The 15,200-nt window shown below is 41.4% G+C and overlaps 1 long non-coding RNA gene across 1 annotated transcript; it reads right to left on the bottom strand.

Moving 5' to 3' along the window:
* Nucleotides 1-3,323: 3,323 nt before the first annotated feature.
* LOC112551858 lies at nucleotides 3,324-11,717 on the bottom strand. The gene is made up of 3 exons (XR_003096182.1): nucleotides 11,657-11,717; nucleotides 7,360-7,423; nucleotides 3,324-4,483 (listed from the first exon to the last, which is right to left on the bottom strand). It is a non-coding gene; the product is annotated as an uncharacterized LOC112551858 (long non-coding RNA).
* Nucleotides 11,718-15,200: the final 3,483 nt, after the last annotated feature.

Below are 15,200 nucleotides of genomic sequence, written 5' to 3'. Positions count from 1 at the left end.
AAGAATTGTTAGGCTGTATTTTTGTAGTAAGCAACATTAATTCCCATATATTTTAATATGAAATGTGATTTTTTAATGCAATTATTTTTTAGTGTCTTTTTATTTTGTATTCTCATAGACATTAGGGCTGGAAGGGACTTCACAAGATCATTGGGTCCAGCCCCCTGCCCAAGGGGCAGGAAGTCAGCTGGGGCCAGATCACCCCAGCAAGATAAGCATCGAAGAGTTTCTTAAAAGGTATCCTGAGTAGGTGCTTGCACCACTTCTGGGGAGATTTCTATTTCAGACTCTGGAAACTTGAGTGAGGCTCTGGAATTGGGTGAGGCTCTGTTCCCCCGGGCACCACTGGAGGTTACTAGAAATAATGGTCACAATTTGTTAGAGAGAAGGTTCAGGCTGGATATCAGGAGACATTACTTTACAGTTAGGGCTGCCAGGCTCTGGAATGGACTCCCAAGGGAGGTGGTGCTCTCTCCTACCTTGGGGGTCTTCAGGAGGAGGCTAGACAGATATTTGACTGGGATATTATGACCCCACACTCGTTTCTGCCCGGGGCAGGGGGTCAGACCTGATGATCTGTTTAGGTCCCTTCCAACCCTAAGCACTATGAATTGAGTTCCTCAGCATTGCCTATCTAAAAATGCTGGTGCTGCTGCCAGGCAGTTGGTTTTAAACTATGGCTGGACCAAGAATCAAAGGGGAAGGGGGGCATGCAGGTGCATTGGTGCTCACCTCCAAGGTCTACCCCTGTATGAGATACATTTAGACTAAATAAGTTCTTAATGTCATCCCTGAAAACCCTGCCTTAACATTATTTTATTTGTATTATCATGCTACTAAAATCAATTTAGAGTGTGTTCTTTCATACTCATTATCAAAAATAACAATATAGGCTCTTTGGGCAAGACTAAGCACTCAACAGCCTATGAAAACGCACTGCATTTAGTGTATGCTGGCTTATACTCTTATGATACAATATTTTGTAAATTTCTTTAACTGAATCTAACTCCTCTACCATTTTGGCTTTAAGTGCAACTAGAATATAAAGCTTAACAAAATATTTTGCTATCACTGAAGTGTATATGTAGAACTGCAGGAGTTTAGATTTGCAAGGACAGTCGGCTCAGCTTAGACTCAGCTTAGTCTCTGCACCAGACATGTTCAGAATCTTTGGAAAACTGAGCTACAAAGCCCTAACAAGTACTTTCTGAGTATGTATGAACTTTGATGTTTATAAAGGCTTATAAGTTGCCCAATTTGTGGCATATCTGTGAAAATCTGCCCATGTCTGAGACACAAAATGACAACATGCAGGGCACAGGTTATTTGAATTAGAAAGTACTATTTTCATGTAGTCACTTTAAAGGCCAATTCCATTCTGTAAACTTGGAAAGTCAAGTTATGGTGGCTGGCTGTTGAGGGGGACCAGCCCCATTACCTTTGTGATTAAGGAAAAGGCTCAAGTAGAAGAGTCTCTCCCTACCTATTCAGTGCAGGATAGAAACCAGGAGGAGAAGCAAAGGAAGCTACATCTTAGTTGTCAGATATGTATACTAGGTGTCCCTTGGTTTTCTTTGGGCCCCTTTGAGGTAGACTGTGCTTGGGGAAGCACATGGCAGAAGCAGTTCTCCGAAAGACACTTCAACAGGTATGGGCCCTTTGCTTAGGGAGCTCATAGGGAGCTCTTTTTGCATCCTCCCTCAGAGATGCCCAGAGGGCCAGACACAAAATAAGCCAGAAACAGCAAAAAAAGGCAAAGCCAAGAATAAATATTTGAGATAAATGTTTCAAAATACAATATTATAAAGCTATTTATTGTACTGAAGAAATGATTAGTAGGTACTCTTACAGTTAACCTAAACCAATGCTACAATATGCATGCTACTTTGAAAATAAGTAACTAAACTTTCAATAAATCTGTGACTACAATTATTCAACTAAATGTCCCATGGAACAACTTGAGGATCTGGAGATTAACAGGCTTTTTGTCTGGTTCAGATAGAGTTATATTTCCTCTCCCTGAATTTACTGTCACTGTCTTTAGCACTGTCTTTTGTTTACTATATAAACTTTGAAATTAAAAATAATTTTGTAATAGGGCAACATGATAACAACAGGTGTGGTTGGCAAGGCCCACTGCTAGCAACATTGCTTACAACTGATGATGACCTGGGTAAGAATCATACTTATCTGCTGACTGCAAATCATTCCCACTGTAAACGAGACTGTGCCATGTCAGATTGTCAATACCATCACTACAAATGTCATAATTACTACAGATCCCCACCTTTTTTTTTTTTTTTACTGTACATGTTCACTTTGGTTAAAACTCTCAGATCTCATTTTTGCAGTATTCTTTAGTGCTTCGTTCTACAACTCCATTCCTAAAAATTCCCCAGTCTTGAGGAAAAAAGATGAGCAAGGCAACTTAGTAGGTGCTGACTGCTAGTGATACTTCTGTATATCTCTCAAGTATGAAGGCTATTCTTGCATTAGTTTTGCTGAGGTATGATTGGCTCATTGGGTGCAGACTTCTAGCAATACAGAACTTCTAGGAAATATAAAAGCTATCAGGCCCCCCAACATCAGTAACATCCCTTCTCACTCTCCATTTCTCTTGATTCTGGAGAAGAAACACCTTTATACAGCATCTTTTAAAGCTGAGCTTGAATTTTCTACTTCCTAATATACTGATGAAATCATTCCATCAAAGGTGCAAGTTACATTAGTTCAAAGTTAAATTAGTATCAGATGAAAATGGTGTGCAATTTTTTACAGAAGTGTAGCAATGTTGAAAACAAAGGTATAGGAAAAGGAGGATAAGATACATGCTGTTTTAAAATTTTATTGTACTATTTTGTTTAACAGTTGAGATGCCAACACGAAACAAAAATGTAGTTTCGGTTTTTTTCCAGTATTCTTGCAAAATCTGGTTCTCTGAATAAAGTATGTGCATCTGCCCCAGCATCTTTCCTTACACATTTCTCATGAGATCAAAACTATCTATTAAGGCAGGGACTGTCATCCAGGGGTATGCGTACCCCTGGGGGTACTCTGAAAGATCCCAGGGGGTATGCGGGGCCCCCCCATGCCACTGCCCCTCAGGAGCAGGGCCAGCATGGGGCGAGGGCAGGGCCACACAGACACTGTGCTGCCGCTGCTCACAACACCCTCACTCTGCATCCAGCTGCTAGCCACCCCCACCCCAGCTCCATGTCCGGCCGCTCATCCCCCCCCCCCCCCCCCCGGGGGGGTGGGTGTGCCCGCCGCCCCCCCCCCCCCCCCCTCCCCGGGGGGGTTTGTGTATTAAAAACACGGCCACCAAGGGTACAGTTCTTTAAAAAGACTGAAAACCCCTGTATTAAGACGCTAATGGAACCCTGAGCTTTTCCTCTCTCAAGTGGTCGCTATCTGTGAGAAGAGGGAGAACAAGCAAATAAACTTTGCTGCCTAAACTTAGGCACCTGAATCCATGCTGTGACAACTCACTACATAGGCATATCTCCAGAGTCCTCAGAATATCTGTTGTTCCCATGAACCACTGTGCTTTCACCCAAGCTAACAACAAAATGGTACTGCCGTGCAATATTACAAGTGGAAAATTCTCAATTCCAAAAATATGATTGAAATGAAAATGAAGAATACTAGTCAGAAAATAGGTATGATGAAAACACTATTGACTTTGCTAATTTTGTTAGGTGACTAATATTCAATAGTGTTATGGGAGAAAGAAGTCTTTGTTTTTCTGTAAAGCAGTGGCAGTCAGCTAATAACACGCTCCCAAGAAAACTTGTTCCTAAGAGCTGGCTGACTGAAATGGCCTGTAAGCAAACCAACCCATTTATGTTTCATTGGAATAAAAAATAGTTCCAATCACTGACACCTTTTCAGAGACACTAACCCTATTTTCTTTACGTCCAGGATCTAGTTTTCTATATGGATCACAAACATGTATCCTGAATAGTATATTCTGAGGATTGTGTGTCAATACCTACAGAATCTTATTCCATCTGTGACCAGGAATGCTCCTGCTAATAGAGGCAAAAGACAGCATGAAAACAAACCTGCAGCTTCTCCCTCTGCTTACATACTGCGCAGAGCTTTCCGTTCATTTGTGACAACCATTTTTCATTCATAGCATAAACAAAGAGATACTATGCAAGCAAAACCCAAATTATACTCATTTTAATTCTATTCATTTAGCAGATATCTGAGAGACTTAGAGCCTCTGCATAAATACCATATACAAATATTAACATCATGTATACATTTATTAAATAAAACATGCCAAGTACAGAAGGCCCCTCTTTTTCCTTCTTCCAAATGCTATCAATTGCCAGCCAACAAAATGTAGGTGTCAGGGTGCAAGGGTATTATTTCAGACGTTTCAGTTCATTAGCAAAAGAATGAGCACATGTCAGCAAGAAGATCTGTAGTGACTTCTGTGGCTTCTCTGCTGACGGTATGCTTGAATTTCATTTCCCTGTGGAAGATATTTTTAGATCTCACTTTGATTAAGAGTAATTTTACACGTATGAGTAGTCTCTAAAATAGGGGCACCAAGTCTTTCCTTCATATGAGCCATTGTGAATAAATGCCTTTTATATTATGAAATATAATATTAGGAACAGTTTCCACCCAGATGTGCTTGATGTATAAAATGTGACAACATTGGAGCAGCCTAGTACAAAAAATACCAAAACATATGTAACCAAGAATAAAATCCAGTGTTCCCTTGCTGCATTGCCATAAATAAATTGTGAGTAAAAACATTTGTTTGTAAAAACAACTTCTGCAATGTATCATTTTGTAAGAGCTCCATATGGATATTATTCTAATACAGTGCTTTGATTACATTTGAGATTCAACTTAAAAGTCTGGCTCATCAACCGTCAGAGGTTTAAAGGACTAGGGCCTGACTAGAGATTTCCACAGAGATCAGAACAGACTTCCCTACAGAGGGAGATGGGATTAAAAAGTAATAAAAGTCACTCCTTTCCTAGAATACTGAATAAATGGACAATCAATCACATAGGATATCAATCATTAGGGTAAGTCTACAGGAATAAAAAGGAAGAGGATGTTTACAGGATAAAATTTCTCGGACTCCATTAACTCCATGAAGTACTGAATGTTTAAGTGTGCACCAGTGCTAAGCTGTAAGAGCCTTTTTGAAGTTGACAGCCACACAAATAATCAGAAGCAAAAAAAACCAAACAGGTTATTAATGTCCTTAAAACTCACAAAATGCAACCTTGCTCTTTCAAAAATGTAGAGACCCAACATGAAACTATGTAGAATACTGATGCTTCTCCTCCTACCCAAAAGCTCTGTAGATGAGAGAGAAAGCAATACATGGCAGACTGCAGGGCAGGGTACCCGGAAAGTCACCGAGCTACAACATTCTCAAACATCTGTAAAAGGTAGTTAAGCATTTTAACTTAAGTTTAAATGTACATAAGTTTTGAAATTGAAAAAAAAAAGCTCCCAACTTTTGGGACAGCAATTCTTGCTAAACTTTCTAGCTAAAAACAAATGGATTTTCATTAGAAGACCTACGTTGAATTTAAACTTCTAAAAGAGAAGCAGCCAAGGGCTTTAAATGTCTTGGATAGTTTTAAGCACCCAGAGACCAATTAAATTGTTCCATGCTATGAAGTAGAAGTATTGTTTTAAGACTGCTTCTGAAAAATATCTGGATGAGTAAACTGACTCTGTAAAATAACTTATAAGAATAATATACCCCATCAAAGCAGAATGCAATGGCAACATCCCAAAAACTGTGTTAAAATCCCTCTTCTTCCTGAACTAATGTATTGTTGGTACAGACACTAATACTTGTCACGGGAAGACTGTGACCAAGCTTTAAATAGTGTGTGTCCAGTATATAAATATTTATGGTTACACACTGACACATGTTGGAAATATTTCAAGGTATTAGTATTTTATAGCATAATCATAAACCTCAGGTACTTCCAAGATAGTAGGTCATATAGGTTCTTATCGCACACAAAGTTTTCTGAACCTACTCACAGTATCTGAAAAACATAAAAATTCTCTCAAGACCCAGAGTTCAGTCCTGAACTCCTGTCTGCTGAGTTTCCTCAGAGAAAAGGTACTGAGGGCTTATCTGTTACGTATTTCCAGTTACTGCCTGAATTGTTTAGCACTTCTGATAACTATGCTCCATTTTGCTGTGCAGTGAAGGACAGAAGAAACTAAGGAAAGTTAGGATATGGAAATAAGGAGAGAAGGTGAAAAGAGATTCCACAGAACATTCCCTACTTACCTCACCTCCCCCAAAATATCAGCATTGGCCACTAAACCATGCATAGGGCTTGTAGAAGAGTTTGTATGTACACTATGCAGGGTGCCAAAGCAGGGCAAGAGGTCTCTAATTCACCAGCAGCACACATACACCCAGGACCCAAATACACATGAATTCTTCACTTCAACTTCAACCTTTGCCCCCCAACTGTAAACCAGTTCATGAGTTTTTAATTTATTTGTTCACTTCCGTATACTTTCCTGCACATTCCCTTCAAAATATTTAAGGCACCTTGAGGACTGTTTTAAATTGTTAATAATGTAGATGAAGTCCTTGACTTGGATTCAACGATTTCTTGACATGCAGAAATCATACACAGCAGGGTTCCAGCCAAGTAAAATAAAAACATAAATGCAAACCCCCAATGAACAGTTTAATAGGATACCAAGACATTCTCTGAGCTAGAGAAATAAATTATGAAATGGTCAAAGTAACTCTCCCCACTTAATTCCAAGAGAAATGATGCGTCTCACCCAAGATGTTTAATTTCCTAACTCTTTTGCACGTGCATCTTTGCAGACACTCTGATTTTAGGTTTATACATATTAATGAAACTAAGTGATCAGTTCTGCACATGTTTTTACTTCTTAGTTCCAGGTCAGATGATTTTTAATGACTTAGAAAACTGAAAGTAGATTTCAATGTAGATTTTGGTTATATATTGCTAAAGAAATAGAAGAGCAATGCTGTTTTAAAAATTAAATTAGCAAAATCTGTTAACTCAATAACTCACAGTGCTCCTAAGCAATATTTTAACTGAAAAAAAGATCCTCAATATTTTGGGTTGCATTTCTTACTGAAAACCTTGCTCATAGGTTATCTACTGAGAAATGCACTTGCCATCTGGTCTTAATTATAGGGATCTGATTCAAAGATTAGGATTTAGTTGAGTAAAAGAGATGAAAATGGAATGCAACTGTTATAAAGATTAGTCAGGCTGGTTATTCCCTATCCCTATTCTGGGAATATAATAATACCAATATAGCATGATTATATTAGTATTAATGCTATGATTATAACATTATTTTTACCTTTTTTCTGCATTACTTTGACTCGTAGTGGCCAGTCGTGATCAGATTACAAAGGCACTAGGCTCTGTATACACAAAAGGGGAAAGATGGTCCAGAGTTATTCTTGTTTCCTAAATCTTTTAAAGTTTTAATTAATATATATATCTGTTAAAATTAAGTTTACTATAGCTGCTTGCAGATATTAAAAACAAACAAACCAACAAACAAAAAACATGCTTTACTAGAAAAAGCAGCATGTTATTTTGACCTGGCTCTGCAGTATCTGTATAGATCAGGCACTTCAGCGTGGCTTTTTGGCTCTTTTACCCAATAGCTGATTCAATCAGCTATTAGATAAAAGTGCCAAAACCACCCAATAAAGCTCCCAATCTATATAGATATCAAGCAAGTGGGGTCCAATTAGTGCGTTGCCTTTTCTGGGCATGCGCTGGGCCCAGCGCAGGAGTGTATGGAGTTTAAAGTAAAGTGCCTCTTTGTTTTTGTTTTTTAACCTCTGCAAGCAGCCTAACACTATTGGTAAAATACTGAAAATGTTGCCAAACTTCACAGGTATAATGTAACACTGTCACAGATAGGCCACACAGAAAAAATAAATCCTTCCAGTATCTAGAAATATATTACTGTACCTATGAAATATTTTTCCTTCTATAAAAGCACAATGGTACAAAGCTAGTTTCCCACATTTTGCAAGAGATTCCCAACAAGGAACTAATGAGCGGTCTTTTTAAACCACTTTCCTCTTCCTTTCCAAAACTATAACTTCAATATGAGATTACTTATGAACAGGGATCCGGGTTTTCCATTCACCATGGAAAAACGTGGTAAAACCCACATTTTCTCATTTTAAGGAGGAAAACCCAGATTTTCTCCTTCAAAGAGGAAACGTGGGAAACCGTGGGTTGCAGGCTACACATGCACACAGGCTGCCAGGCACCCTGGAGAGCAGCTCCCACAGGTAAGTCTGGTGGGGAAGGGGTGGGGGGGAAGGCTGAGGCCCCCATAGGGAGGGAGGGAGTTGGGCAGGCCTGGGGATGCTACCCAGCTGGGATGGGCGGTAGGGTTTGGGGCCCAGGGCTGGAATGCACGGCTGCAGGGCCCAGGCAGAGAGCAGGATGGAGCCATGGGAGGCTCATCTGGGGGGCTGGCTCCCTACTGCTCCATGCAGTCCTGTGACAGGGAGGCTATGGGGGACATGGGCTCCCCAGATTTGTGTGCAGGGCGGGGGAAGGCTCCCCTGCCCCGCTGCCTTTCCCCTGGGGCTTCTGTGGCCCAGTGGGTGAGACCTGGTGTGGCAGGACAGGGCAGGGCAGAGCACTGCTACCAGACCCGCACTACCATGGCAAGGTGCCACCTGTCTACCTGGCAGCAGCAGGGGCGGCGGTGCAGGGCTGTGCCCCTTGCTGCTGCTGGGCAGGAAGAGGGTGCCTCGCCATGGCAGCAAGGGGCTCGCAGCAACAGCACCGAGTTTCCCCACCCAGCCCAGCTCTGCCCTGCCACACCAAGTCCTGCCCACTGGGCTGCGGAAGCCCCAGCAGGAGTGCAGCAGGGCAGGGATCCTGATCCCACAGCAGGCAGGCTGCATCCATCCATGCCCTCATGGGCTCTGCTCTAGCTGTGCTACACATGGGGGAGATGGAGTTGGGCTCTGGACTCCAATTCACTGCAGCAGTTGCCACCTCCCACATGAGGCAGCTAGGGCTCAGGTGATGTTGGGGGGGCAGGGTGCTGTGGATCTGGGTCCCTGGTCCCATAGCTCTGGCCTCTTCTGGCAGGGCTGGGGGGCGGTGTGGGGGAGGGCAGGAGGCTGTGTGTGACCAGCAGGGCTGGGAGGCTGTGACTTGCGAGTGAGGGGTACTGGCATGGGCAGGGCATCGGCATAACAGGGCCGCTCAATGGTACAAAACAGTGTGGGGATGGGGACAACCTGCAACTGGACCCATGCCCTGGCGACTGAAGGGGGCAAGGGGAGCTCTCATTTTCCATGATAAAAACCCCAAATCAATCGCGAACATTTACAGATATTTCGAATTTATTTTATTATAGCGATTGAGGCACTGGTAGACTTCCAAATTGCTTTAAAATTGTAAATATATCAATAAAACTTGTTCTACTGGGACGTGTGTGTGTGTGTGTGTGTGTGTGTGTGTGTGTGTGTGTGTGTGTGTGTGTTGTTTCATTTTAATCATGGGAAAACATAGATTTTCGTGAGTTTTAATCAGAAAAAAAAATTTTTTTTAAATCACAAATTAAATCAGAGAAAGCCCTACTTAGGAACAAGTACAGCCAGTAAAGACTTTCTTCCAAGGAATGAACCTTATTGACCTTACTGTTTTTCATTGTTTCGTCTATTCTGTTTTAATGCCATATTCTTGGCTCCCCGTATTGTCCTCCCTTTTTCTGGCCAAGGTCTGTAACAGACTCCTATTTAGACAACTATTAGCTCTCCTGGCAGATGCATCCAGTAAAGCTGAATTCAGGGTATGGACAAAAAGACATTTTTGCCCACCTTAAAAAAAGGAGGGAAAAGGGCTGCTCTCGAGCATGGAGAAGTTGTTGCCATCTAACTGTAGGTCTGCATGATCTAATAGGCCTCCTCACACATTACATTTATGCTATGATTTAACATTTTAATCGTGGTATAAATGGATGCTAATAGTGGATGCTACTTATTCACCCATTTTAAGGCACCATAAAATGGGAAATGAGCTATAAAAATATTCCATGTAGAATGCAGCATATTTTTATGGTTGGTTTGTAAAGTGCCTTTAAATGTGTGGCCAGGACCAAAAACCAGCTAAGTCCCGGGGCCAAGGTTAGCACGCTAAGGCAGGGGGCTAGTCTGAGTGTTTTCCCTGCTGGAGACTTTAAACGCTGCTCCCAGAACTTCTGGCTGGATTGTCAAGCATGGGAGGAATCAGAGGCTCACAGTCGAGGGAACTAAATGGCTTCTCCCACTGGGGACTTTAAACCCTGCACCTGGTAGCGCAGCCAGAGCTGCCTGGCATGGGGTTTAAAGTACTCAGTGGGGGAAAAACCCAGGGATGTTTGGGCAAGGGCCAACAGTCCGCTGATTGTCTACTAGGGCAGCCCCAGATAAACCAGACCTAGGGCTGACCAGCCAGGGATAACAAGCAGCTGACTGCCCTGCCTTGCCCAGCCCTGCCCGTGCGTGTCAGGCTGCAGCACGCGTCTTTGAACTTTCTGATAGATGGGGAGCCTGGGATTATTATCCTGGTCTTTCCCTGCACTGGTAATATTGACATGATTTGGATCTGATCTCCTATCCCAAAATTGTGAGACATGGCAGAAGGCACAATTGTTGGGATCAGGGATCAGATCCTATTACACCACTAAATGAACATGTGCTGGGGCCATAGTGATACAAGTTAGAGCTCTCTAAATTTGACCCTGAATGAAGCAGGGTTAAAACTGGAGTGGGTTTCCTAAACATTACCACAGAATGAGGCAAATGCAATAGTCTCACTGTAACAGCTTGTATGGTCTATTTTGTTACCAACTCAATTGTTACATCTGCATATACCCTGAGTAATACCTTAAAGTGAGGCCTTTAATAGAAAAGTGCCAACACCTCTGCAGTGTTCCACATTCAGGAGGCGCCACTTCACTCTCAGGGCAGCTAGGATCTAGAACCAACTTCCAAGCGAAGTGGTGCTGGCTCCTACCCTGGGGGTCTTTAAGAGGAGGTTAGACGAACACCTTGCTGGGGTCATTTGACCCCAGTACTTTTTCCTGCCATGGCAGGGGGTTGGACTTGATGATCTGCTCAGGTCCCTTCCGACCCTACCAACCATGAAACTATGAATATAATACACAAGAACTGTGGTGAGAAAGTGGATTATATTTCCAGGTCTATGTTGATCAAGTTGGCTCCATGACAGTTGGTAACTCCAGGGCAAGCTTTGAAAGAATTTTGATATGGTTATTAGGTTAGTAGGTATCTATGTAAGTAATTATACAAATATAAGTAGCTCCTCAACAAGTGTGACACTGGTCATACAGGAAGTATTCTACCAATAGGTGGGGCAGAAGTTTTCTGCCTCTGGAGGATCTCGGTTATGCCCTGTCCACAATGCTCACGCTACTGTCTCTAGAAGTCTGGCATAAATAGAAAGCAAGGAGCTTGTGCATTTTTTCCTGGCCCTTGCCCCTCTTCCATGGGTTCCCCAAAGCCAGGACCTTCATTAAAATAAACTTCTCTTTGAAAAGTCTTGCTCCATTCCATTAAGAATTTTCAACAGGATAATACAACTCAAATTAAATTGTCATCATCGTCTACCAGAGATTTGGGGTAATTCAGTGTTCTGTCCAGGTCCTGTATCTTCCAACTACTACCACAACTGTAGAAGGAAAGAGAGCAGCTAATTATTAGGTAGTTCTATGAAATTTGTCAATATGACTGGCAGCATGCATTGCAAGTAGAGATATTCCTCGTCTGTTTTAACATTGGGTTTCAAGGAAAAGCTACTTACAAGTTCCTTGAAAATTAGCTTGCAGCTAATTAGCTAACAGATGACACCTAGAAAGCATGTCTTGTAAAGAGCTGGGAAAGTAGGTGGTGTTGAAATCAGTGAAGAGTGGACTAAAACTGAAAGAATAACAAGCAGTGCAACTGCTGGAAGGATCTTTCTGCTTCTCATTTAAGAATAGATAAGACATTAAATAATAGACTTTGTTTCATTCAACTCATCAGCAGCTCAGTACATTATTTGAGAGTTGTACCAGTTTCACTAAATTGTCTATCTGGTCACTGATATTTACAGGCCAGAATATTATGCACATGGATATAACATCCTGTTTATACTCATACTATGACAGAGGCTTCTCTTGATTTGAAATCCAACTATATTCTAGGTTACATTAAATTTCCCCCATTTTGGCTGTGTTAAATGCCCGAGTTCTGGGATTCTCTCTCTCAGGCCCCTGACATGTTACACTTACACAGATGTAGCTTCACATTCATTCAGTTAATGGCATGATAAAATGAGGAATAAATAAGTGCTAAAGTCACTACACAAAATATGTGAAATCATATTGTTGCTGGTTCATACCATGACTTTAACTGATGTATGGCCAGTGCTCTCAGCCTCCCGAACGCAAATCCATATACTCCCAAATCTAGGAGTACTTACTAGTCAGCTGATCAGGGGGTCCAGCTGGATGAGTACAATGAGCTCCCTCGGCTGGGAGCTCCCAATCTTGGTGGATCCCTAACCCCTGCAGCTGGGAGACTCATTAGCTGATAGAAGCTCCTAGCCAGGGGGGTTTACCCTGCATTTCCAGTCACAGGAACAAAGACTAGCGCAGGCTGTAGAATTGCTGCCTGCACCGACAGCGTGGCATGACAAAATCTGATACTTGATCCCACAGTCACACCTCTTGCCATGCATGTGCAGCATGGCAGGAAGCACAATGGGATGCACATTACATACCAAGCACACCTTCTTTTTAACTCCTGTCAGTGGCCTCAGTGAAAAACATGCCAGGTAATATCACTGAAAACTGTCCAAACACAGAAAAAATGTAGTTGCCCAGCAAAAGTTGAAGAATAAATAGGTACTCTGAAAAATTTGTATTTCTGCTGTAGTGAGAAGAGACACATTTTTGTAGTTTTTGTAAGTCTCCTATCATTATGAGAGTTAGGAGAAAAGTGAAATGCACTTTTAAGTGTTTAACAGCTTCGGATAGGTGGGGAATATAAATTTAATTGATCGATTTGCTTGCTGAACAAGAGTACTAAAAGTCTTACGAGTAGAATTGCTAGAGCAAAGGCATGGTTACCTTTGTATTTTGTCTGGTTTCTAAAAATACGGAACTCCTGATTCATCACTACCTTGTATATTTTCCTGTGTAAAATGCAATGGCAAGTGGTGGTAAAGTGATGGTAAAATCCAGTGCCAACAAGTGAATAGATATCTGTGGGACAATGGCAAGGCCATAGGATTCACACAGGTATGGGTTCTTTGGATCTATGCTATAGTATGACTCCAGCCATGCAGAGATGTTTCAGAGCTTCTCTACAGTCTTCCTCCTCAGGCCATGTTCAAACATTCAGTTTCTCCTGAGAGAGTTGCTGCTCTCCCAGGAGAAACCACAAGCATACAGAAGTTCAGGATTTTTTTCCCCAAAGGAAAAATGACCACACCAAAAGAAAAATAATTTGGCAACAACCAGGGTTAAATCACTCCCAGGAGAGTGTTCACAGCATAATCCACCAGCATAGTCTACCAGCATCCAAGAGTGCTTTGTTCTCACTCTCCCACCAGAGAGAAACTGCATTTCTTTCTAGACTCTGCTGCTCCAGCTGACCAGGGAACAGAACATGCCCTCTTCACAATCCTCACATTGTGCTGTGGGGAAATGCACGCAGTCTGAGTCAGTCGATCAGGACTATCCTGTGCACTGCTGCTGTTCTGTCTCTACGCAGTCTAAGGGAGTCTTCAGAGCACACTTAGATGGGTGCACAGGGCCCCCCAGCTGCAGAGCATCAGACCTGCAAGCTTTTTGTTCTCTAAGAGCTCAGCATGCAAATGTCTATTCAGGCATATCTAGGTAAGTTTTTCTACCGGGAGAACAAACCTTGGAGAATTCTCCCAAATTATTTGAACACATGTATGCACATACTTAGAAGATTGGCCATTATTTGTGCTGAATCTGGCCCTTAAATATGCACCAACCACACCACAAGACATAGGAACAGGTACACAGTTAAATTTTAATTCCATATCCATTCTTCCAACAAGCATCATATTGCTTAATTTTAATGTCTTAATTCAACATAATTATCCTTTGTTATCAACATAATTCTTAAATGAGTTTGTGTGTTTTTGAGTTCCTAGTTATATAATTTTATTTTTCTAAACCTTTATTTTTTTGTCCATTATAGTTCGAAAAAAAGTTCCTCAAAGTCTTTTTAGGGTTTGGCATATTGTCTTCCTTAATACCCTTCTTTTAACTTGTTTTAAGATTTATAATGTGTGAATATGTTCCCTCTCTAAATTGGGACTATAATTTGGATCACTTAATTTTCTTAACATTATGCAGCTTAAAACTTTAAAAAGAAAAAGGCCTACTTTTCTTGTGAAATGGCTAGGGCTCAATGGGAATTTTTTGTCCATGTTTCAGTAAGACAGTCACTTATATTGAACTTGTATGAGGCTGGGAATAATTTTTTCATTAATGGTAATTTGGTTTGAGCCACCTTTTTATTTATTTTTTTTAATCCCACTTCACTTTCCTGATCTGTCATTCTGGAAATGATTGATTTTATTATGAAGATGCATTATTTTGGTTAGTAGAATATTAAAAGTTCTTCCCATTGTGTTTAAGTTTTGATATTTAATTACTATGTTGCACACTGTACTTAATTGTGATGCCTATAATAATAATAGTGACAATTTCAACTGCCTTAACATGGAAATATCTTGAATAGAGAGAAGAAAGAAAGATTTGGGGGAGCAGTGACAAGCAGAATGGGGAAAGGGGTGCTTGTAGGTGTGATCAGCCCATGGGAAAAAACATTAGGACCTGATGGTGAGCACAGTACAACATAAGAGTATTATAGTACTTTAAGATGTATTTTGTTTAATCAACTTGATGCCTGTCATGAATGGTGAAAGATGCTGTCAGCTTAAACTCCGTTGCTTCTAGAGAGTGCCATGACCTTATCCTCCGACTAGTGTATTTGTGTGAACACAAATGAAGGTACATTAATTTGTTTCTGGTCTGGGATTCTGTCTGCAGGAAAAAAGCATTTTAGTGTCTAAGGCTTTGTGGGCGCACCGGGCCTGCCTACCTTATTTGATACACAGATTATGTCCTGT

Source organism: Alligator sinensis, unplaced genomic scaffold (genome assembly GCF_000455745.1).
Source record: "Alligator sinensis unplaced genomic scaffold, ASM45574v1 scaffold1166_1, whole genome shotgun sequence".
In the NCBI taxonomy this organism is placed as follows: domain Eukaryota; kingdom Metazoa; phylum Chordata; order Crocodylia; family Alligatoridae; genus Alligator; species Alligator sinensis.
Note: the sequence above shows the minus strand (reverse complement) of the source record. Positions and strands in the feature narration are given on the sequence as shown.